We start from the raw sequence: 22,958 nt of genomic DNA on the forward strand, positions 1-22,958 counted from the left end.
ATGCGCTCTCCGTGCAGCCGGCGTTTCCTCCTGAACGCCCCTTCGCGGCAGAGGGCCTGAGAGCAGCAGGTGCTCTAGGGCCGGCTACGCGTCGCAGGAGGAGTCAGTAAAGAACCCGTGATACATCTGCGAGGCAGCTGTTGGGGATTAGTAGGAATTTCTGCGGCCCCCTCGGAGCTGCAGGGCTCAGGCCACGGGTGACAATCGTGACCTCGTGTCCTCGCCAACGATTCCGAAACCAACGCCAGCTACGCCGCTCTGGGCTGGGCCTGCGCCGGCCTCTCGTTTCAGTCGCGGCCGTGCTCTAACATCATGGGGGACCCCACCTGTGGGCCGAGAAGGAGGGGGACATTCGGGCTCCACTCTCACTGTTTAGGTAGCGGGGAGGTGATCCGGGCAAACTGGGAAACAAACCAAAGAGACGAAATAAGCCCAGAGGACTAGGTCAGCACTCGCAACTTTGATAGTTTCTAGACCGAATATCTGATGATGGGCCCTTTCACTTCCGGGAAATTCTCTTGAAATATCTTTAAAAACATTTCTTTGGGTTATTTTTCCATTTATTTTATTTTTTTAGAGAGAGCGGAAGGGAGGGGGTGAGGAAGAGAGAGAGACATCGATGGGCTGCCTCCCACGCGGGTCCCAGGCAGGGCCCAGGGCCCGGGCCTGCCACCCTCGGGCGCTCCAGCAAGTCGGTGCTCTGACCACCGAGCCCACCGGCCAGGGATCCCTTGAAATATTTTATTTACTATTTTCTCCCCTTCACATTCTTTATTCCTGATTTCCGGAACTTGTGACTTGTGCTCAGGTGTTTGTTTATTTTCTGTCGTTGACAAGCTTTTCATTTCTGCGATTACCCCGGTCATTTACTGAAAGCTCCGGCTTTGTTCCCTGAAGGCTCCTCTGACTTCTCGGAAGTTATAATATGGTTGGTTTGTTCCTTCGCCTTTATTTCTCTCTGCAGTCTCTGCGTTCTCTAAATTGTGCTTTTTATGTGCTTTGGTATCTATCATGTTAGAAAAGTTATTCGAAAGTCCTTGTCCGTCTGAACCTACCAGGAAACAGAGTATTCGGGACCCTGGTGCAAACACCTGGCGCCCGGCAGGGGCTGTCGCCTGAGCTCTCTGTGGCCTGGCCTGTCTGGGCCTCGTCTGAGAGACCCGCTGATGTGCCTCAGTATCTCCAGGTTTTCCTCTTGTTGGGCTGGGCAGAGTGTTTCCAGAAAATTTATAATCTGCGTGGAGAGGGAAGCGAAGTGTTTTCCCCGAGTTTCCGGGCTGGTGGGACCTCAGAGCCACGGAGACAGCCTGGGAGAGAGATCGTGACGACTCCGTGGGGCACTGACGTGGGTGTCTGACGTGGCATCAAGGTCGTGATCATTTAGAGAAGAAAACAGACACTGTGCTCCTGAACACGGTGCCCACGCGTGGGGTGCTTCAGACGACGGCCCCGCTTCGTTCAGTCGATCGCACAGCCTGATCCATAGGCTGGAGATTGAAAACAAGAAATCAGTACACATGGGGAGAATGTAAAACTCTGTTTATATAATCAATTGATTAGGGAAATTGATGGGAAAGACAAGCAGGAGGAAAGAGCTTGGAAGTACGGCGTGGACCGGCATGCTCGGCGTAAAATAAACACGGAGAAACGCAAAATCAAGAGCAGAGTCTGGGTTTTAAAAAGACACGCTCTCAATAGACATGTGGGATATAATATGCTATAAAAACATAAATATTCTTAGTGTCCTTTCCAAGTCGCTTGTGGCTTGGCAGGCGACACTGAGTGGTGGGAAGGGCTCACAGCTTTATTTGAGGAGATCACGTCAGTCATGGTTCCCAGATAAACACAGCACAGCCTGGCTGGCTCGGCTCAGTGGTTCGAGTGTCGGCCTGAAGGGCCCTGGGTTCGATTCGGGCCAAAGGCATGTACCTGGGTTGCAGGCTCGATCCCCGGCTCCGGGCAGGAGGCAACCAGTCAATGTGTCTCCCTCACACCGATGTCTCTCCCTCCCTCCCACTCTCCCTGAAAAGCAATGGAAAAAATATCCTCAGGTGAGAATTAAAAACAGAACAAAACAAAACCCCAGCCGAGCACAACAGCCACCGATCCAAGCAGAACACAAATCTAGAGAAAGGACACGAGGTTGGCTCTAAATCAAATCCGCAGCCAGCACGCGACCCTCGTTTTCGGGCAGGTTCACCGGGCATTACACAGCCCTGAATGGCCCAGCTGATAATTCATTTACGATATTATTGCTTTTCCTCCTGGAAATATCCCTCCCCTGGGTACCAAAACTTTGAACTCAGCAGAACCCAGAGTCGCAGGGTGAGCAGTCAGGTTGTGTGGAGGGGATCGCCCAGAGCGCCGACGGAGGCCCCGCCGTCCGCACGCTCGGGTCCCGGGACCACGGGACCCGCGAGGGGAGGAACCGCTCTGTGGTTCGTGGATGACCTTCTCCAAGCTCACGGGGTTTCAACTTCATAGCTCATTCCTGTTTCATAAAACAACTGCCCCGGACATGGGGTGCGTGGTGATGCTCAGGGCCCCCCAGGACGTCCCCTGAGACCTTCTATCTCGCTGTGGAGTGAATTCTGAGATTGAAGAACTGCCGCGTGGCCTATAGGACGGGTCAAACCCTCCATCTGCCAGGAAGAAAGGTCATTCCCATTTGCCACCTGAGCCCAGTGGAACTTGAAAAACACACACCCCTTTATGTCAAGAGGGAGAATTTGCCGAAGCAAGACTATTGCGACAGGGAAACACAATTTTACTAGAAATTCTAACAAGAATTTAAACACTGCCTCCTTTTCTTTCAAGTGCCTTTTGCACAAATATCATAAACGATGAAGGGACACAGCCACAGGTCCTCTCAACAAAGTGAGAGGTCCAGCATCTTGGAATGAAGTCTAGGGCGATGGAGCCCTTCCCGCGTGCGGATGACTCGATGGCAATGTTGTGTTTGCGTCGGAAGGTCTGTAGTGTGAAATTTCACTTACAGAATCCATCTCACGAGCAACGTTAGAGCCTAAAGCTGTCCTGCTTGTTACACGTGGTCATCTTAAGTGTGAGTTGCGTTAAAACCTTTTATCCTAAATACAAAGAAAGGTATTTTACTGCAAGAAAAATACAGCCTCACTTGCAAGAATAGTCCCTAAAATGTATCATTCATTCAACAGAGAACATTTTCCAAGGGGTCGTTTTTAATCTGCTTCCTCCGCTGCAGGGGCTGTGAGGGAGGGATGGACCCCAGGGTCACGGCAGACCCCGGCCAGGCTGGCAGAATGGCAGGCACCGTGTCTGAGACGGGAGGTCTTGTGGGGCCTGAACGCCTCTCTGCAGGTTCACCGGGATCCCTGCTCTCCTGCCCCACGCCTGACCACTCTGCTGACTTTCCACGGCCTTGGAAACGTGGGACGTCTATTTCTGAGCCACTTTCTTAGATATTGAATAGCTTCTGCTAAGGGGAAGTTGGAAACTTACAGCAGCTGGACCAGGACTCGAACGCCGGGTGCCCTTTCCTTCCCGCCACGCTGCTGAGCGGGGCCGCGTCCTTGGTGAGTGACCTACGCCTGCCGGGGGCCAGTTTTCTGGCTCCTGGGCCGAGGGAGCCCCCTTCCGAGTGAGGACCTATAAATAGCCTTTTCCGAGGGCTCTTAGCAGGCCTGGGAGGTTAGCTCCATCACCTGATTACCTAGCACGTTGCTTCATTCAACAAAAGGCCTACAGATGTCCCTTGGAGAGTTCCTTAGTCCAGCCTTCAAGGACCTGCTGCTGACCCCGCGTCGAAGAGCCAGCTCCCGGGACTTCTGAGAGGTCGCGGGGAGATGGTGGATTAGTCTGACCAGCTTGCAACCTCGGGGAAGGAATAGATAAATGAACGAATCTGTAAACCAACGATTTTTCAGGAATTGGAATGTTTGTTTTAATAGGATTCGCTAGAAATTATTTGCTCAGGTGCCCAGTTACTCCCCCAACAAAGCCAATGAAACCTGAGAACACGCTCTCCCAGTGCAAGCGTTTCTGGCTTCACTGGTAATTGTTTTCTTTAGAAAAGCCACAGTGTAGGTTCAGTCAGTGAGATGGATATGGTGGCGATATTCTCCAAAAAAGGATCAGAATACATATTTGACACTATAGGTATATTGAAAATTACAAAATTTTAAATACAGAAATCCTACTAATATACACAAATTGCACCACGCAATCTTGTGGCAGGCAATTTGGCTGTATGTACGAGACCTATTGAAAATTTTAAACACCGTGACCTAAGAAATTTCCTGCTGGGAATCCCTCCTAAGAAATAGTCCAGAAAGCTGACTGCGTCCTGGACGAGTGTCACTGAGTGTAACAGGGAAGAACCCGGAACAGGCTAAATGCCCAACAATAACTAAGAAAATTATGGGACATAGTTATGCAGTCATTAATGTTTTTAATGAGTTTGTAATAATAACGTGGAAGAATTTGTATTATAATAAAAAATAAAAGGACAGGAGGCAAAGTTATAGTATGATTATATCCGTATTACGAATCAATAATTCTATGCGTAAAAATCCGAAGGGTGGTACCTAAAGTGTCAATAGCAGGTGTTTCTGGAGTGTGGAACTTGGAGTGATTTAAACATTTTTCCTGCTTTTCTTTACCTTCTAAGGTTATTATACTGAGTGCTTTGTAATAGGAGACACAATGAGCACTTAGAAATAAAGGCACAAGTGAGGTAAAAAACAAAGTTAAACGCTACATTTATTAAAAGGAATGTCATGAAATTATCACTGCCTTGAAAAACTCAGAGTAAGCTTACGATTCAAACAGGGGCTAGCTGGAGGAACACGAAAGCCGGGTGCCGGGATTTCCGACTTTTCTCGGGCTTTGGCTAATGGAAGGAGGCCTGTGGCGAGCGGCGTGGGCAGGGGCACCCGTCGGAGATGCCGCCCTGGGCACTCGCAGGCCGCCTCCGTGGCCTCTCAGGCACCTGCACTCACGGCGTCACTTCCACGGCTCCCAGGAGCTGCGGCCAGACGCACGGTGACGGCGAAGACGGACGGACTGACAGCGTCTGCATCCAAACAGGTCCCGTAGGAAGGGAGTTTAGCAACATTAACGCTGGAGCAGCCATTTCAAGTGTCAATCTCCTGCCGCAAGTAGCTGGTAAAACAATCTCTGGTTTTTCACTCGGAGCTGACTCTTCACGGGGCTGCACCAGGCAGGTGCCCAGCACCGGCTGTTTAAAACGAAGCTGATTTCCCGCACGGTGCTGTGGTAAAAGGTAAAGTTTTTTTTCTTGTCTCTCTTCCTCTTTTTTCTTAAAACAGTCTTTTGAGCTTTAATGAGCGACATCTTGAAAGCGTCTCAGATCAAGAAAGGGTCACCAACAACAACCACTTAAAAAAAAACATAGTCTGACCACGTGTTATGCTTGCTCCTCACTAAACTGCTAATTCGTAAAAAATAGAAGGTCAAGCCTGGCCAGTCTGCTTAGTGGTTAGAGCCCCGGCCCAGGCACCGGAGGGTCCAGGCTTCGATTCCCTGTCAAGGGCACGCACCTGGGTGGCAGGGTCCGTCCCGGCCCCACCCAGGGCGTGTGCAGGAGGCAGCCAATCCCCGTGTCTCTCTCACATCCATGTCTCTCTCTCCCCACCCTCCCTTCTACTCTCTGAAAAATTGATGGAGCAAATCTCTGGCGAGGGTTAACAATAAAATAAAATAAAATAATAAAATAAAATAATAAAATAATAAAATAAAATAAAATAAAAAATAAAATAAAATAAAATAAAATAAAATAAATAAAATAAAATAAAATGTCATGCTTTTATAAAAAACAGAAAACAAGTGTTGGGTAGCGCACTGCTTGGAGGGTTCAGAGGACAGCAACCCCACGTGTGGCCTCCCAGTCCCGGGGGCAGAGCAGGTTGAAAGGGGGGCAGGGAGGCATCGGTAAAGGAAGGGGCAGGCCTGCGGATGAGGGAGGGAGCTCGCGATCACCTCGGGCTGCAGGGCGGCAACGTGGTTGAGAGATCAGAGGAGAGCGTGAGAATATTTGGGTCCGAAGCCTTTCCTACGTTTTCACTGCAGGTCTTAAGAGATGTGGGTTTCCTCAGGGCATCGGGCGAGGCCTTCCTGAGACCGGGGCTCTCACAGGACCAAGTCCATGACGCCCGCGCCCCGAGTCTGGCCCCGTAGTTACAGCCACAGTGGGTGGTGACGAGCGGCTGTCACTGTGACTGACTTTCCTGCGAAGTCACCGCAAACGGGAAGGGCACGAATTCACCCCGCGCTTCCCCGCACCTGCGCCTCTGCGTTTTCTTTCTCTCTTTCAAAGAACTTTGAAATCCTTGGGATGCCCGCCCTTGATGAGCTTCCTGTATAATTAGGATGGTTCTCTGTTTTCAGTGGTTAAATCTGTGTTTGCATTTCGACAGGTTGCAATTTCTGGAAGAAACCCTCTGCGTTAAGAGATGTTCAGTGAGAAAGATACAGACAATACTGGGGGGGAAATCCTGCAGAATTGTGCCAGGTGACATGACCCTGTGGGGTCAGCTGAGCTTTGCACAAACGTGGGGTCTATGGCCCCCTCTGAGGAACCTCTCCTGAGGCCCCCCCTTCCTTGAGATGCTTCTGCAGAGGTCCTGGGACCGGGTGGGGTGGACTCTTCCAGAAGCCAGAGCCGCGCTCGCTTGAGGCCTCAAAGGCATCTTGGGAAGCAGGCTCCCTGCTAATGGACCCCAAGGCCGCGCCTCATGCAGAACCGGTCCTCACGTCACGCGACTTCGCCCGGTTGGTTGCGCTCCTGCAGCTTCTCGCTGTCACCCACCCTGTCCCAGTGCTGACCACGCTGCTCTGGGTCGTGTCCTTGGCGTTTTTCTTCTTGGTCATTGTTGCTGAGTTGTTGTTGTTTTCAGAGGGAGTGGAAGGAGGGAGAGAGAGAAACATGGACCTGAGAGAGACACATCGATCGGTTGCCTCCCACACTCACCCCAACCGGGGCCAGGGATGGAGCCTGCAACCCAGGCACATGCCCCTGACCAGGAATCGAACCCGAGGCCCTTCGGTCTAACCATTGAGACACACAGCCTGGGTCATTGTTGCTGATTTTTAACCCGTTGCGCTGTCTCAAGGCCTCTGCTTTCCAGAAGCATCTGAGGCCCCGGTTGCCACAGTCAGACACCTGCGTCCTCTGGGCACACGCGGGACTGGCCTGTGCTCCGCGCCCTTCCTCTGGCATTGGGTTCGAGTTCATTGGCTTCTCTCCTTAGCGTTTTCCCCGATGCTTGTGTCGGAGGGTGCGGCCCCCAGTCTCGTGTCTGCGTCCTCAGGGCGGATCTCAGGGCCACCTGAGAGAAGACCCGCATCTCCCTCAGCTTCGGGAAGCTTGCGAACGGCGATTCACAGTGTCCTTTGCAAATAGGAAAGAAAACCTGTCATTACAGGACTCAGACGCGGGGAGAGGACGCGCCCGTCTCTGTCTGAAAGGCCCGAGCGGTTCCCCTCAGAGCTTTAGCGGGTGGTTCACTGCGCGTGGGACCCTTTCCCTCGGGCCCCGGCCTCCCTGCCTCAGCACCGGGGTCCCCGGGGGTGCAGGAGGCACTTCCTTGTGAGTGTGAGGAGCTCTCCCCCCGCCCGCTCTCAGGGGCACCGCGCAGGGAGGTGCCCAGGGATGGGACAGAGGGGGCTTGCCCATCGCCGGTTGCCATGGAAACGAGCTGGCGGGAGCCCGCTTTCTCTTCAGTAACAGGCTGTCCACTTACAGTGGATTTTCTCTTCCGTCCCTCCCGCTATTTATGCCACTTAGAGAGACCCCGAGACACCTTTCCCTGCTTGTGAAGGAGAATTAAAGTGACCTCTGTCGGGCTCTGCGTTTAAACCCCGAGGGCTAATTGCCGCCCTGATGGGAGCGCCGGGTCCCAGAACCCCAGGCCCACGTTCACCTGGTCGCCATGGGCTCTGAGACTTCGCAGTTACATATTTTCTCTCTTTTACTCTTTCATCTCCTCTTGTCCTTCACTTTCCACCCAGAGCCCTGCCCCTCCCTGTTCGTGGCCTCAGTGCTATGATCAGGCTCCGGGGGCCTCCTGCGGGTTCAGGAGTCGCCAAAGCCCAGGGCTGGGATCCACAGAGCCATTTCCCCAGCGCACTCGACACATGGCGAGGAAAAGACACGTAGGGAGATGCTTTCTAAGTGGTGACACGCGGCTCGGGCATGGGAAACTGTCCTAAGAATTGAAACCACCCGCCTTCCCGGAACCTGACACCCTTATTTCTTTCTTTCTTCCTTTTTTTTTTTTTTTAAATATATCTTTATTGATTTCAGAGAGAGGAAAAGAGAGGGAGAGAGAGAGACAGAAACATCAATGATGAGAGAGTCATTGATCGAGCCCACAACCCGGGCCTGTGCCCTGACCGGGAATCGAACCCCAATCACCTGGATCCTAGATTGACGCTCAACCACTGAGCCACGCCCGGCAGGGCCACCCTTATTTCTTATAAGCGAATGCTGAACATTTTAAATGTGATTCCCATGTCACAGAGCATATTCCTGAACAGTTTTATTAAAAGCGGAGACACCTGCACCTGCTGGGACAGCAGGTGGAGCTGACAGTTCCCACCCTGGCCTCTGCCCCAGGCCAGGCGGGAGGACTGGGCCTGCACGACCTGGAGGCTAAAGCTGTTTGTCCAGCCCGAGGGTAAATAAAGTAACAGGGCAGCTATAAATAGGCTGGGGCGCTCATTCTCCAGACCTCTTGCCCGGTCATGGTCAGAGGCATCTGCCCACGCCCGGGAACGCCTGACAGGTCCCAGGCGAGGCGACTGTGTAGAGGGACTCACAAGGGTGGGCCCGGGACACAGCTGCCACCGCGGGCCTGGCGCCTCCTTCTGTGAAGGGCACAGCTGCATTCCTGCGTGGGCGTCACCCCAGGGCTTCCGGGGATGGCCTGCGAGGCTGTCGGCTGGACACGGAAAAGTATGTGTCCTCTAATTGCTCACGATCCCTGGAAAATCCCAGGCGGCCGTCTCTGGGGGTGGCCTGCCCTGGAGCAGGCTCTGCTTTCCAAGACGGGGAGGCATGGGCCTGGGCGGCCGCTGAGGACCACGGTCTCTCCCCACTGCACATCCTGTCTCGTCTGGTTCTTCTCTTCCTTCCATCTCGTGGGGATTTAAACACGGAGAAGGGATGTTAGAGCTCATGTCAGTACGACTGCCCTTGTTTATTGCATTTTGAAGATTAGGGAATTGAGCCAGAGAGGGGCTGGGGCTCAACTGCAAGTTCTCAATCTCAAGCCCACCCCTCTTTATGAACAAGCACCTCCACCACCTTATCTAAGGCACAGCTGGGCAACCTATCAGCTTGTCCAGTTTATGAACTACCTGTTCATAAAGTCAAGCGGTTCTGATGGTTGGGGCACGTGTGGGAGGCAACCAATTGATGTGTCTCTCTCACATGGATGTTTCTCTCGTGCTCTCTCTTCCTCCGTCTCTAAAATAAAAAAATGCACTGCATTTTGGACCATCAGGTTCTATTTTCTAAAAATAATTCTGTGATAACAAGAACACAAGTACAACAAGTGTTATGCATAAAAACCGTCATAAGAGCTGAACTGACAGAGTTGAACAGTCCAGAGTGGGTGTAATGCATCCTTCAATGGGTGACGACATCGGGCCAGACATTTACGTCACGATTTCAGCTTCTTCACCTGTAAGTCTGTTGTTATGAAGCTTCGGTGGAGGTGCTGAGGTGGAGCTCAGGGTTGCCACAGCTGCAGACTTGATACATGGTAGCCAGCTCTTGATACATGGTAGCCAGCTCTTGATACATGGTAGCCAGCACAGACCCCATTCTGACAGTCCCTTCGGAGAGAACCTGGGAGCGGGGCTTACTGTCCTACATGGAGTTCAAAGCCACTTCCGGATGAACAATATAACTGGCCAGAAAGGGCCTGAGAATGTGGCTGAGAACAGCTCCCTGCGATGGAATTTAAAGGCTGATACTGGGAAGACAGCAGCTGTCCCAGAAACGCAGGCTGAGCCACAGCTCTGTGACAGAAGCGGCCACTTGCGGTCGCTGATCATCCAGGAAATGCTAGCACTTTGTAAGATGCTTTGTAAAGACCTCCAGGAGCCGAAGATGTGCTCTCCAGTAGAACTTACCGGAAGGATGGGTTTCCCAGCATATTTCCAATTTGTTTTCGAATCTCTCTTCATGTTTTCTGGTTTTCAGAGTCAGTGAAAGTTAAATCATTGGAAGAGTCATCGGTTTATTATCAAAGGACCAAGACTGGGAGGGGGTGTTGGGACAGTTTAGCTTACAAATCTGTTTCAATCCATCCCTGTAAACCCTGCTCGGTAACAGGACATGTGACAAGCCAACTGAGGTCAAGTCCACAAGCAAATGTTGTCACAGACGGAGAGTTTGAACTGACTTTCCAGGGACTCATTCCAAAGCAGCCACATAAAACAGCTCACTTTTGATCTCGCCCTGCAATGTTTGGCTGCAAAATGCAACTGAGGTGTGGGCGAGGTGTTGACCGTGGACAGGTGACAGGACTCTGCCTAACGAAGCAAGTTTCCGGAACCCCCGGCGGTGCCCATCCTGCCCTCGGAGTTGTCACACTGCTGGAGGGCTCCCCGTTTCTCACTCGCGTGCCCATGCGTGTCGTTTCCAGCTCCCGCCAACACAGAAGGGTGTGGCCTGGCCCACTCAGACGTCCCCTCCACTCATCTCCCGAGATGTCTGCTTGTCACAGGGCTCGTGGGCTTTTCGTGGAGGGTGGAAAAGAAAGCGTCACTGAAGCAAAAGGAGGCAGGGAGCAGAGGCGAGAGTTTCCCGAGAGCTTTGAAGAGAGACAGAGGCAAGGGGGCCTCCTCCTAATGTCTGGGTTTATGTGAGACACAGTGTCTCACCAGGTCACCTTGGCATGACCAGCACGGGGGTGATTTTGTAACTGGTACATCGTCATGGAAACGTGGTCTGGTCCAAGTGTTGGGTTGCCTCAGGAGAGGGAGCACGAGGCAGTAGAGACAGGATCCCTGCGCTGGGTCGGCCAAACGCCTGGGACACCGTGTGAGGCGGACGCGCACGGTCACATGGAAACAAACCCCACGTGGCAGTGATATTGAAAAGCCACGTGTAGCCCTCGCTGGTGGGCTCAGTGGTTAGAGCATCGGCCCAGGCACTGAAGGGTCACGGGTTTGGTTCCCAGTCAAGGGCACAGACCTCTGATGCGGGTTCAATTCCTGGCCCTGGCTGGGGCTCGTGCGGGAGGCAACCAGTGGATGTGTCTCCCTCACATCAATGTTTCTCTCCCTCTCTCCCTCCTTCCTTTCCACTCTCTCTCTAGAAATCAGTGGAAAAAATATCTTTGGGTGAGAATTAACAAGGAAAGAAAAAGGCTGCCAGTGACTCAGGAACACACAGATGGTGCGGAAGCAGGTGGGGCTTCCAGGTGCGGGAAATGCACAGCGGGAGCAGCGGGAGGCCTTTGAAGAGGAGAGTGTAGGAGCCCTTCCCTGGGAGGTGGGAGGGCGCCAGGCCTGCAGAGGGGACGGAGGGTGGCTGTGGAAAGCGCTGGGTTCGCCCTAGGAATTTGCACATTTTATCTATCATCTATCATCTATCTATATCTATCTATCATCTATCTATCATCTATCTATCTATCTATCTATCTATCTATCTATCTATCTATCTATCTATCTATCTATCTATCTATCTATCATCTATCTATCTATCTATCTATCTATCTATCATCTATCTATCTATCTATCATCTATCTATCATCTATCTATCTATCTATCTATCTATCTATCTATCTATCTATCTATCTATCTATCTATCATCTATCTATCTATCATCTGTCTATCTCTCATCTGTCTATCTATCTATCTATCTATCTATCTATCTATCATCATCTATCTGTCTATCTATCTATCTATCTATCTATCTATCTATCTATCTATCTATCATCTATCTATCTATCTATCTATCTATCTATCTATCATCTATCTATCATCTATCTGTCTATCTATCTATCTATCTATCTATCTATCTATCTATCTATCTATCTATCTATCTAATCTATCTATCTATCATCTATCTATCTATCATCTATCTATATCTATCTATCATCTATCTATCTATCTATCTATCTATCTATCATCTATCATCTATCTATATCTATCTATCATCTATCTATCTATCTATCATCTATCATCTATCTATCTATCTATCTATCTATCATCTATCTATCTATCTATCATCTATCTATCTATCTAATCTATCTATCATCTATCTATCTATCATCTATCTATCTATCATCTATCATCTATCATCTATCTGTCTATCATCTATCTATCATCTATATAATTGAAAATATCTAAAAATCTGTTGGAATCTATTTACAAAATAGCTTTCTATAACTAATGTTAAATTGGGAACACAGAAAAGCAAAAGCAAAAAAACTGGCTCCAGAGGTTGTTTTTAGGGGTAGCAGGAGAAGCAAAATAAATATTGGCTGGATGAGCTGACCTGAGGAGACATTTGAAAAATCCTCGGACATCTCAGATCTGAGATCAAATATTTACCTCCCTGCAGTTCTCAAAATAAAAGCTCCCGCTAGAAAGCTCTTGCCAGCAAAACAAACGTCTGCCGCAGAAGGTTACAGTGGGCCTGTTCAGACGTTGCCACATACATTCCCTGGTGGCCAAACCTAACGCTTTGTTTGGAAAATTACTGAGATTGGACACATGGCCTGAGAATTAGAGTCAGCTTCTCACAGGTGAGTAACAGCGCTGGACGCTGCGCGGTGGCTCCTTGGGAATCATCCGCATCTGACGCTTTTCTGCGGCTGGGCTGCGGGCACCTGCACGCACTCGCCCGAGGGCACTGCTCCTGGGAGGGGCGCCCTTCGCAGGGCTGCGTGGCCTGAGCGCCCGCCGCCCGCGCCCGGACTTCGCGAGTGTTTACGGAGAGACTGGCTGCGGGCCGCCGCCCCGGGCCAGGGCCTCGCTAATGGAATTTGTAACACGCTTGTAGACACTGTTTGACCTTCTTTGAAGATGGAAGAGCAAATACAATTTCAGGGCGACTTTTTCAGCTCTGTAGCAGATCAGCCATTTCTGAGGACTGCGGGAGCGCTTATGTGCCGGCGAACACTGCACATACTTGCTGCAAATCATTCGGATCCGTGTATCCAGCGAGTCCCCTCTGGATCCTCTGCAGCGTGTGGATTTTCAAACGCTTGGAGGGTCTTAGTGTCGATGTCTTGTTCTGTCTTACGTTCTTAAGAAACACTAAAGCTGCCTGCGTTTTACATTATTTCCCGCAGTATCTTCTGTACCCTGTTTTCTCTATGAATCTACGAGGTCTGCTCTGAATAACGTCTTTTCCACACGCTAGGGAATTGGGGAGCATTTCTTTGCACAGATGTGTTTGTGGTAAAAGGCAGCCACCTTGGGGACAGGTAAGCCTGGGACTCTGAAAATTATTTGAACAGGCGGGTGACGGCGTCCAGGGCTGTTTCAGCAGGGCTTATCTCGCCCTGGGTGCAGGGTGATCCCAACGGGGAAGTCACCCAGGGACGGTCGGTCCGTGCTCTGTGAGCGACGGAGGCGAGGCCTTGCTCACAGGGAGCCCCGTCTTCTTTCGGGGAGGCCTCCTGCTGATCTCACTGCCTCTTGTGCACCAGGTCACTGTCCACCAACCCCGGGCCGGGAGAGGGTGTGACTCAGTCGTGGGAGAGGCCGGGGATGCTTTCGGCTCGCGGAGGAAGCATTACCTGGTGCTGAGGTGTGTCCCTTCTTTGCTTCTACGATGAGAAAAGCTCTTGATGACACGATACCCTGGAATAGAGTGACAATCAGCTTTAGTTCTGCAGGAGTGGGATCTGTTTCTTCGGACTCAGATCCCCGAGTCGCCAGCATTAGAGGCGTTTCCAGCACCACGGATTTTAAAAGGTTCCATTTACACTGGTATAGTCTCCTAGTGGATGTGCCCTGACCACTGAGGGACAGAGCGCGGATTGTGCCGATTTCCAAGTGTCCCCACACAGCGTGACCTTCCGAGGTCAACGGCCAGAGAAACACTCCCTTGAGAACATCGGAAAGTGACTCAGCTTTGCAGTAAACTCACAAAGTCGGTGTCCTAGGGGCAAAGGGGAGGCCTTGTAAACCTCCAGGCCTGTGCCTCCCCTCCCACGTCATCATCAGCATAGACCTCGGTGCCCCCCTGCACCGAATAAATGCACCAGGGACCCGCCTCTCCCTAAATATCTCATCGCTCCCCCAACAAAGTGCCACTGCAGGGTCTGCTGTGTGAGCCGCGCGTGTCCCTTGGGACGGGCTCAGTGACTGAGGCGAGACCCGACTTTGGGGAAGGGGCTGCGGGTGTCCCCAGCTGGCTGGAGGTGGCGGGTGTGTCAGCCAGACTGCGCGCATATGCGGCTCCGCGGGAGGTGCCGGCTCCCCCGGGAAGGTGGCTGCGGATGCCAGTCTGTCGCTGTGCCCGCGGAGCGAGCTCAGGGACAGTCGGGCCGCACGCGCAATGTCCTCTCCGCGAGTCCCCGCGGGTGTTTAAGCGGGAAGCACGGCGTTTATTACTACGCAGATCTCTGCGTTTCCTGGGTAAGAAATCTGCTCCCATGTTTCTTTATGTATGCGCCTCCTTCGTGCACACGCTCGGAGAAGAGGAATATTTCAGACGGCAGCGTCTCTGAAAGGCTGGCTCGTGTTTGGAAGTGATTAGGGTGATCAGGGGCCGAGGACTCTGGCTCCGCGCGACAGGCAGCCGAAGGTCAAAGCCGCCGCCCGGCCGCCTGGGGTCCCACGTGAGGCTTGGCTGACCGGCGGCGAGAGCCCTTATCCCCGGTCCCTGCTCCGCTCTCTGCTCCTGTTGAACAAATCACCCCGAGCGCCCCGGCTTGGGGCAGCGGCGGTCGCTTCAGTTTGCTCTGACCTCTTGGGGCGTGTGGACAGCGGGCGCCCGGCCCAGGCCGCGGCAGCCGAGGCGGTTCTCCGGGCGGGCCCGGCCTGTTTCCGGGGGGCTCCTCCGAGCCGGCAGGGGGCTCGGGCGGGGCTGGTCCGGGACCTCGCCACCTCCTCACCTGGGTCTCTCCTCTGGCTTCCTCACAGCGCGGTGGCTGAATCCTGTTGGTTTTAATCGACTTTATTTTTTTAGAGCAGTTTTAGGTTCACAGCCAAATTGAGAGGAAGGTGCAGAGATGTCCCATGTGCCCCCTGCCCCCCCCCACGCACAGCCTCCCCATAATCATCACCTCCAGGGGGGACATTTGTCACAACTGACGAACTGCATTGACTGACACATCGATCGTCACCACCCAAAGTCCAGAGGTGACATTAGGGCTCGTTCTTGGTGTTGGACATTCTGTGGGTTTGGACAAATGTGTATGGATGTGTGTCCCTCACAGTATGATACGGAATATTGTCACATCCCTGAGAACCCTGTGTTACGTCTACTCAGGACTCCCCCGCCTCTCCCTGCCCCTCGCAACTGCTGATCTTTTTACTGTCCCCATGGTTTGCCTTTGCCAGATGTCACAGCGTCGGCGTCATTCCCTGTGTAGCCTTTTCGGAGGGGCTCCTTTTGCTTAGGATCAGGCATTTAAGTTTCTTCCACGGTTTTGGGTTTTTTTTCCTAATGGCTCAATTGCTCATTGGTTTTTAGCGCTAAATAATAATCCATTGTCTGAATGCACCGCAGTGTATTTATCCACTCACCCACTATATCTTGGTTGTTCCCAAGTTTTGGCAAATATTTGCAACGATAAATAAAGCTGCTGTGAACACCCCGTATGCGGATGTTTCTGGGGACACCGGTTCCCATCTCCTTTGGGTGAGCGTGGAGGAGCACCACCGCCGGGTTTCCAGTGCTGGGTCATGTTTTGTAAGAAACCACCAAGCCGTCCTCCAAAGTGGCTGCAACGCGTCGTGTCCCCAGGGCAGTGACCGAGGGTTCCTGCCGCTCCGCACCCTCGCCAGGCCTGTGGGCCCGGGTTCCAGGTCCCTGCCGTCTTGGCAGGTGAGCAGCGGTGTCTCGTTGCTTTGATCTGCGTTTCCCTGGTGACAAAGGATGCACAGCATCTCATACGATCTCTTCCCACCTCTGCGTCTCCTGGTGGGAGGTGTGCGGGCTGAGATTTTTGGCCCATGTTTCAATGTTTTTTCATTTTTCTAACTGTTGAGCTTTACAAGTATTTTGTATATTTCAGATAACAGTCCTTTTTAAGATGGGCAAATGTCTTCTCTCAGTTGTTGGCTTGTTCTCTAACTCTTCTGATGTTTTCTTTTGTGGAACAGAAACTTTTATTTTAATGAAGACCATCTACCGGGGATTTCTGCCGTCGATTGTGCCTTTGGGGTTGTATCTAAAACGTCATCTCCATACCCAAGGTCACCGAGGTTTGCTCCTATGTTAACGTCTAGGAACTTTAGATTTTACATTTGGGCCTGTGATCCATTTTCAGTTAAGTTTGTGAAGGGTGTGAGGTCTGTGTCAAGATTCTTTTTTTTTGCATGTGGACGTCCAGTTGTTCCCGAGCCACGCGTCGAAGAGACAGACGGTCCTCGCTCCGCTGAATCGCCTGTGCTCTGCCTTCGCTCTTTTGTTGTGGTTGTTGTTAAGCTTCCCCTGAGGATATTTTCCCCACTGATTTTCGGGGGGGGGGGGGGAGAGACATCGACGTGAGAGAGACACATGATCTGTTGCCTTCGGTACCTGGCCGGACTGGGGCTGGGGATCGAACCTGAACCTCAGGCACGTGCCCTCGACAGGGAATCGACCCAGCACCCCGTCCAGGCCCAGGCCAGCACCCTAACCACTGAGCACACCGGCCGGGCTGCCTTTCTCCTCTGTGAAACACCGGCTGCCTCGGCGCTGCGGCTCTGTTTCGGGGCTCTCCGTGTTGCTCCGGTGACACGCCCGCAGTCCTCTCACCAACGCCGCGTTCGGCCGTGTGGCTCTACCCGTCAGCCCTGAAGCTGGGGAGACTCCGTCCTCCGGCTTTGCCTTCAGGCCTGTGCTGAATACTGTGGGTCCCAGCGTTCCCGGCACGTGGAAGGGTTTCGCCTTCGGAGGCTCACGGAGTGGTCCCCATTCCCTTAGTCTATGAGCCCCGAAGCCCCGTAGGCCCCCAAGCGTGGAATCGCAGGAGCCAGGCCTCTGCCCGCGCTCCGCCGCCCTGGGCGGCACCCCAGCGAGCTGCTTCACGGCTGCACCGCTGTTTCCGTCGCCCTGGTCGCTTCATTTCCACGCTTGGGCCCAGGGCGCCACAGGGCTCGCAGCGTGAGGAGCCCGTGTCGTCTCCGAGACGTGGAAACACTGTTCTCTTAGGGCGGTTTCGGAAACCACCTCCGTAGGTCGAACACTTTCAGAGCAAGCCTGTCCCCGGCGAGCTCCCAGGAAGAACGACACGTTTGTCCTCACGGTGATGTTTGAAATGGGGTTCTTTGGGTCAGATGTCCCCTCCGTACATTATTTAGTTTGAGGATAAACATAGCATTTAACGTTGATTAAATGGGGAGCAGATGCAAGTTTAAACTAGAGGAACTCAATTACTGGACTGATTAAACAAGAAATACACGCTATCTGTTTCAATCTGCTTAATTACTGAGACAAGCTTTTCTTTTAAAATTACTCCATTAGTCCCGAGAACGAAATCAATGGCTATCCAATTAATATTAATTTTACAACAGATGCAACGTCGAGTCAGGTTTAGCACCTTCTAATACTGTGATTTTCTTATTGGTAAATTGAAAATTCATTTACTGAAGGAGAGAAGGCGCTTTGGCTCCGTTTAGAGTCAGCATGGACGCTCGGTTCTGAATGTCAGACCAGTCCCCGGCCCGCGGGGCTGGGCTCGGTGTGTGCGAGCCTGGGTTAGGGGCACAGGGGGTTCTGTTCCCTCTGTTTCTAGAACAGAAATGTAAACGGCAGAGCTGGGAACATAAAATTAACTCACAAGGTTTCTAGACATGAGGTTGCTTCTGTAAAACAGCGTTTTAGTGAAGGGTGCAGACGATTGAGTCAGAGGACGTCCAGTGAGTTTTCTTTAAGCAATAAGTTTACCAATGAATGAGCAAATCCACTATAAGCCGTGTCTGTGCAGCTGCAGACAGTTCCCTTGGGACCACCAGGTGTGGGCTGGCGGAGCAGGGAAGCCTGGAACCCTGAAATCAACGTGGCTGGTGGAGAGGTCAGAGCACCCGAGAGGACCCGCCAGAGCTGGTGTGGCTGCTGGTGGTGGCGTCAGGCCTCGCTGCTCCCAAACACTCTCTAGGGGAGCTTCCATTCCACCCCAGAGGAACGTAAATGTCCCGAGTTGCCCACAAGAGTATGGAGGCAAATGGACTCATGAGAAGCTCAGACTGGCCAACAGGAAGGTTCTTGGACAATTCGTTCAGAGAAATGTGCTAACAACCATAGAGCACAAGCAATCTGCATGGTTCTGCGGCAAAATAAAAATGTAATGCGGACTTGTGGGTGTGAAAGCAACTTGCCTGCTATAATCAGACTTGACGAAAGACCTCATATGTGATGAGCTCCTCTGGCTGCTTCTGCTCTCATGAGACGGTCAGACTCAGCTTCTAGTCACACATGGGATAAAATTTGACACAGAGGCATGATGTTCAAGTGTTTGAGTTTATAGAATTTTACAGGAACAATGAGGATCATAAAACTCATGCAGGCGCGCGCACACACACACACACACACACACACACACACACACGGAGCCAGCTTCATTGGCTCGCAACCTCCGCAGCCACACTTGGCCCCAGGCTCAGCAGGGTCCATGGTTGGTTTCATGCTCTTCTGTAGCAATCTACTCCGACTAATTATTTTTAAAAGACCCAATATTTTTATGTATACTGGGCCCTACAGATTAAGCAGCAATCTTGTATGTATGTGCAGACAGGTGATAGAGGACAGATGGATGGGTGGGTGGGCGGATAGGCAGAAATGTTGATGGTGATGATGAAGGTGATGGTGATGATGATGGTGATGGTGATGGTGATGATGGTGATGGTGATGGTGATGATGGTGATGGTGATGGTGATGATGGTGATGATGATGGTGATGATGGTGATGATGATGATGGTGATGGTGATGGTGGTGATGATGGTGATGATAGTGATGATGATGGTGATGGTGATGGTGATGATGGTGATGATGATGGTGATGGTGATGATGACGATGGTGATGCTGATGATGATGGTGATGGTGATGGTGATGATGGTGATGATGATGGTGATGATGGTGATGATGATGATGGTGATGGTGATGGTGGTGATGGTGGTGATGATGGTGATGATGGTGATGGTGATGGTGATGATGGTGATGATGATGGTGATGGTGATGATGACGATGGTGATGCTGATGATGATGGTGATGGTGATGGTGATGATGATGGTGATGGTGATGATGGTGATGATGGTGATGGTGGTGATGGTGATGATGGTGATGGTGGTGATGGTGATGATGGTGATGGTGATGGTGATGATGATGATGGTGATGGTGATGATGGTGATGGTGATGATGGTGATGATGATGATGGTGATGATGATGATGGTGATGATGATGGTGGTGATGGTGATGATGGTGATGGTGATGGTGATGATGATGGTGATGGTAATGATGATGCTGCTGATGATGGTGATGGTGATGATGGTGATGAGGGAGAGACATTTGAGTGAAGGAGATAAATATTGAGATAAAAACTTCTCTACCCTAGGTTGAGCTACCCCACATTTTTTGCAAACTCGTTCTTCTGTTTACTCACATCCTACCTGCAGACAGTTTCTACCTGGTTATTAATAGAGAATTTACATGCTCTGGCGTCCCCATTTTTTATGAGCTGCACTAGGATTAGTTTGCATGCCTCATTAAATGGAGTTAACATTATTTATGTGGGTGCTTTAAAAGAGATTAGAGAGCCTCTTTTTCCTGAACAGGTAGCGTACTTGTCAATAACTGTCTGTGTCATAGCTCCATGCGTGGGAGCCAGTGGATCCTTGCTGACAGACATCACTCATTTGCTGCCGCCTCAAACATTACGTGGAGGCCAGCCCGATCCAGGATCCACAGTCAGTGGACTGTGGGCCTGGGATGTCACTGAAGACAGGCCTGGTCTGGGGACATCTGTGGAATGAGAGCTGGATGTGCAGCCAAAGACATTCAAATGGGTAAAAATGGTTGCAATGATGAGATGCCTCTATTCTAAAAATGAATTGTTAGAAATCCTCCGAAACTCACTGTTAAGCCTCATTGCATCGCCATTTCGATTATTACCTGTTAGTGGTTTTCTGCATTTCCATCATTCAGCTATTCTACATTTGGGTTTATTTTTAAAATTATTTTCTTTCTGGATAGCCACTCACTGATTCCTGAACTATTAGAGCTGGAGGAATTATTTGGCCTTGTCTGCTTTATTGTTATGCAATTTCAATGATTTGACAATAGCTTCATATTTCCCATGTGTGTGTTTTTCCCATGTCTTTATTCCCCGTAGACGGTGCATTTTTTCCTAAATATTACTTAAAATTGGTTCACTTTTTATGTTAAATGAGTTTAGTCTCATCTTAAACAACAATATCCACTAAACCTTGGATTTAATAAGCTAGTTTTGTGTTTTCAAACTATGACACCTAAAAATGGCTCATGTACATCTTTAATAAACATGCTACAGTTTGAGGTACACAGATATAACGCAAGCTTCTCTTGGTACAGATGAGCCTACAAAAGCCAAGTGAGCTTATTAAAATAAAAAAAAGAGCCCGGCTGGGTGTGGCTCAGCGGTTGAGTGTCGATGTAGGATCCAGGAGATTGGGGTTCGATTCCTGGTCAGGGCACATGCCCGGGTTGCGGGCTCGATCCCCAGTCTGGGGCGTGCAGGAGGCAGCTGATCAATGACTCTCTCATCACTGATGTTTCTCTCTCTCTCCCTCTCCTTTCCTCTCTCTGAAATCAATAAAAATATATTTAAAAAAAAAAAGATTATTTCATGGCCCAATGAAAAAATCACAGGCTTAGAGAAGTAAACTTTGGACTCCTTACCCTTTACTTTTCTACTTTCACTTCTTCCAATAAGTTACTTTAAACCCCTGAACCTGTTTCCTCAGGTATAGAAACGGCACTTAACCCCCAGCCTCGCTCGTGAGATTTTCCTGAGCACTAAGTGAGCCACGGAGGAAGGTCGGCGGTGGTGGTGGGAGCGGCAGGGGGATGTGACAGATGATGCTGACCTGGCCAGGACTGTGGCTGTTTCTCTGAATGGCCTTGGAGACCTGCATCCAAGGCCCAAGGATCGTTGTAGACAGACAAGGAACAAAACCACACTTTCCTACCTCCCAGCCCCATGACCCTGGCGCAGAATGAGTAAGTTAATTGGGTGTTGAATAAACTTCATGCCCCTGTTTGCAAAGCATTAGGTTTTCCCGGTAACATTTTTTCTGATGAGACTATACTTGCCCAGTGTTGCATAATGGTCATCGGTTCCATGATTCTTTCCTGACGGCGGTGCGGTTGCCCCCTTGCAATTTATCTGCTCAGCAAAAGGTGGAATGATTGGTTCCCTTCTGGTTTTTTTTTTCTTGCAGTGTAACATATGGTTCTGTTTAAATGTGTCCATGTTTGCAGCTTACAGTTGACGTTTCTGGCACTCAGAACAGTATCTCGCAATTATGCCTCGTGTAGAAAGCAGGGCTGCTTTCACAGCGGAGTGCATGAAATAAAAAGTTCAAGTGAAATTTATTGGCTGCTGAGAGCCCCCGAGAATGCAGACGTCTGGTCTGGGGGCGCTCAATGGATCGCTGTTCTCCGCAGCACCCACTCAAGCTCCGTCCCTCCCCCTCCCCGGCCGTCACAGGAAAGCAGCTGAGTGTTCTACAGGCCGCAGCTTTCTGTGCTAATCTGTCCCATATGGGGCCGAGCGCAGTCAGGCCCGGGGGCAGGCGTGCGTTTGTGATGTGAGGACGCGGAGGGACTCGTGGAGCAAAGAATGAGGGGAAAAGAGAGAGAAAGGCATATGAGAGGGACAAGAGTGTCTTCAAGGCAAAGTCAGCCCGAGGCCGTTGTTTGTGAGGCTCTCACCCCTTCTGGGGGGGGGGGGATGGACGCTCACAGATGCTCAAGGAAGGGGGCTCCTCCTGCCCTCTTTGCCCCCGGGACGCAGGATGTCTCACTGTAGACATTAGACCCAGAATCAGAAGATTCAGGGAAATTCAGTCCTGTCTCAGCACCGGATCCTGGACATGTGGAAATTAATGAAACACAGGAAATCTGCAAAAGTACAAGAAATGCATGTGTTGACCCTCTGTGGGTTCGGCAAAAGGACTTTCTATTTCAGGTATTGAGTTTTAAGCAAATGAGAGAGACCTAGAGAGATCTCGGAGGGGGTTAGAACATTGTACCAAAGGCGAGAGTCGATCGGGCCAGTTCAGCAGGTGTCAGCAGATGTAGCGACGGAGGAAGACCTGGGGACAAGGGCATTTGTGCGGCCAACCCTGGCTCCAGAATCGAGGAGAGACTGGACCTTGATGCGGGAAAAGCAATTCCACTCGTTTATTCCTCTGAGTGCTTGCCTACACTTCTGCTTGTTTATTAGATTTAAAGTAGCTTATTCTAAGCTGCGGATACATTTCTTCCCCTTTACTTGTCCTTACACAGCTCTTAAAGGGCTCCTTGGGTGACGTAATCCCAACATCTATCACTGTGGATGCCTGCACCGAGCAAGCCCGAGCCAGGCCCGCTCCCCATCTACCGGGCGGAAGAACGCGCGCCCCGGGGGTTTGGGAAGAGAGGGAGCTCTGGGTTCGTCGACGTCCAAAATCTCTTTCAGCTCTGAGGCCACTCTTGGAAAGCCCCCGACTTAGAAAAGCCGAGTGAACACTACAGCCCTGGGTGCACTTTTAACTTGACCGGTGACCAGGTAGGAAAAGGGCCTCCGAGTCCTGCAGATCAG

The sequence above is a fragment of the Miniopterus natalensis genome, chromosome 13 (assembly GCF_054644295.1).
Source record: "Miniopterus natalensis isolate mMinNat1 chromosome 13, mMinNat1.hap1, whole genome shotgun sequence".
In the NCBI taxonomy this organism is placed as follows: Eukaryota; Metazoa; Chordata; class Mammalia; order Chiroptera; family Miniopteridae; genus Miniopterus; species Miniopterus natalensis.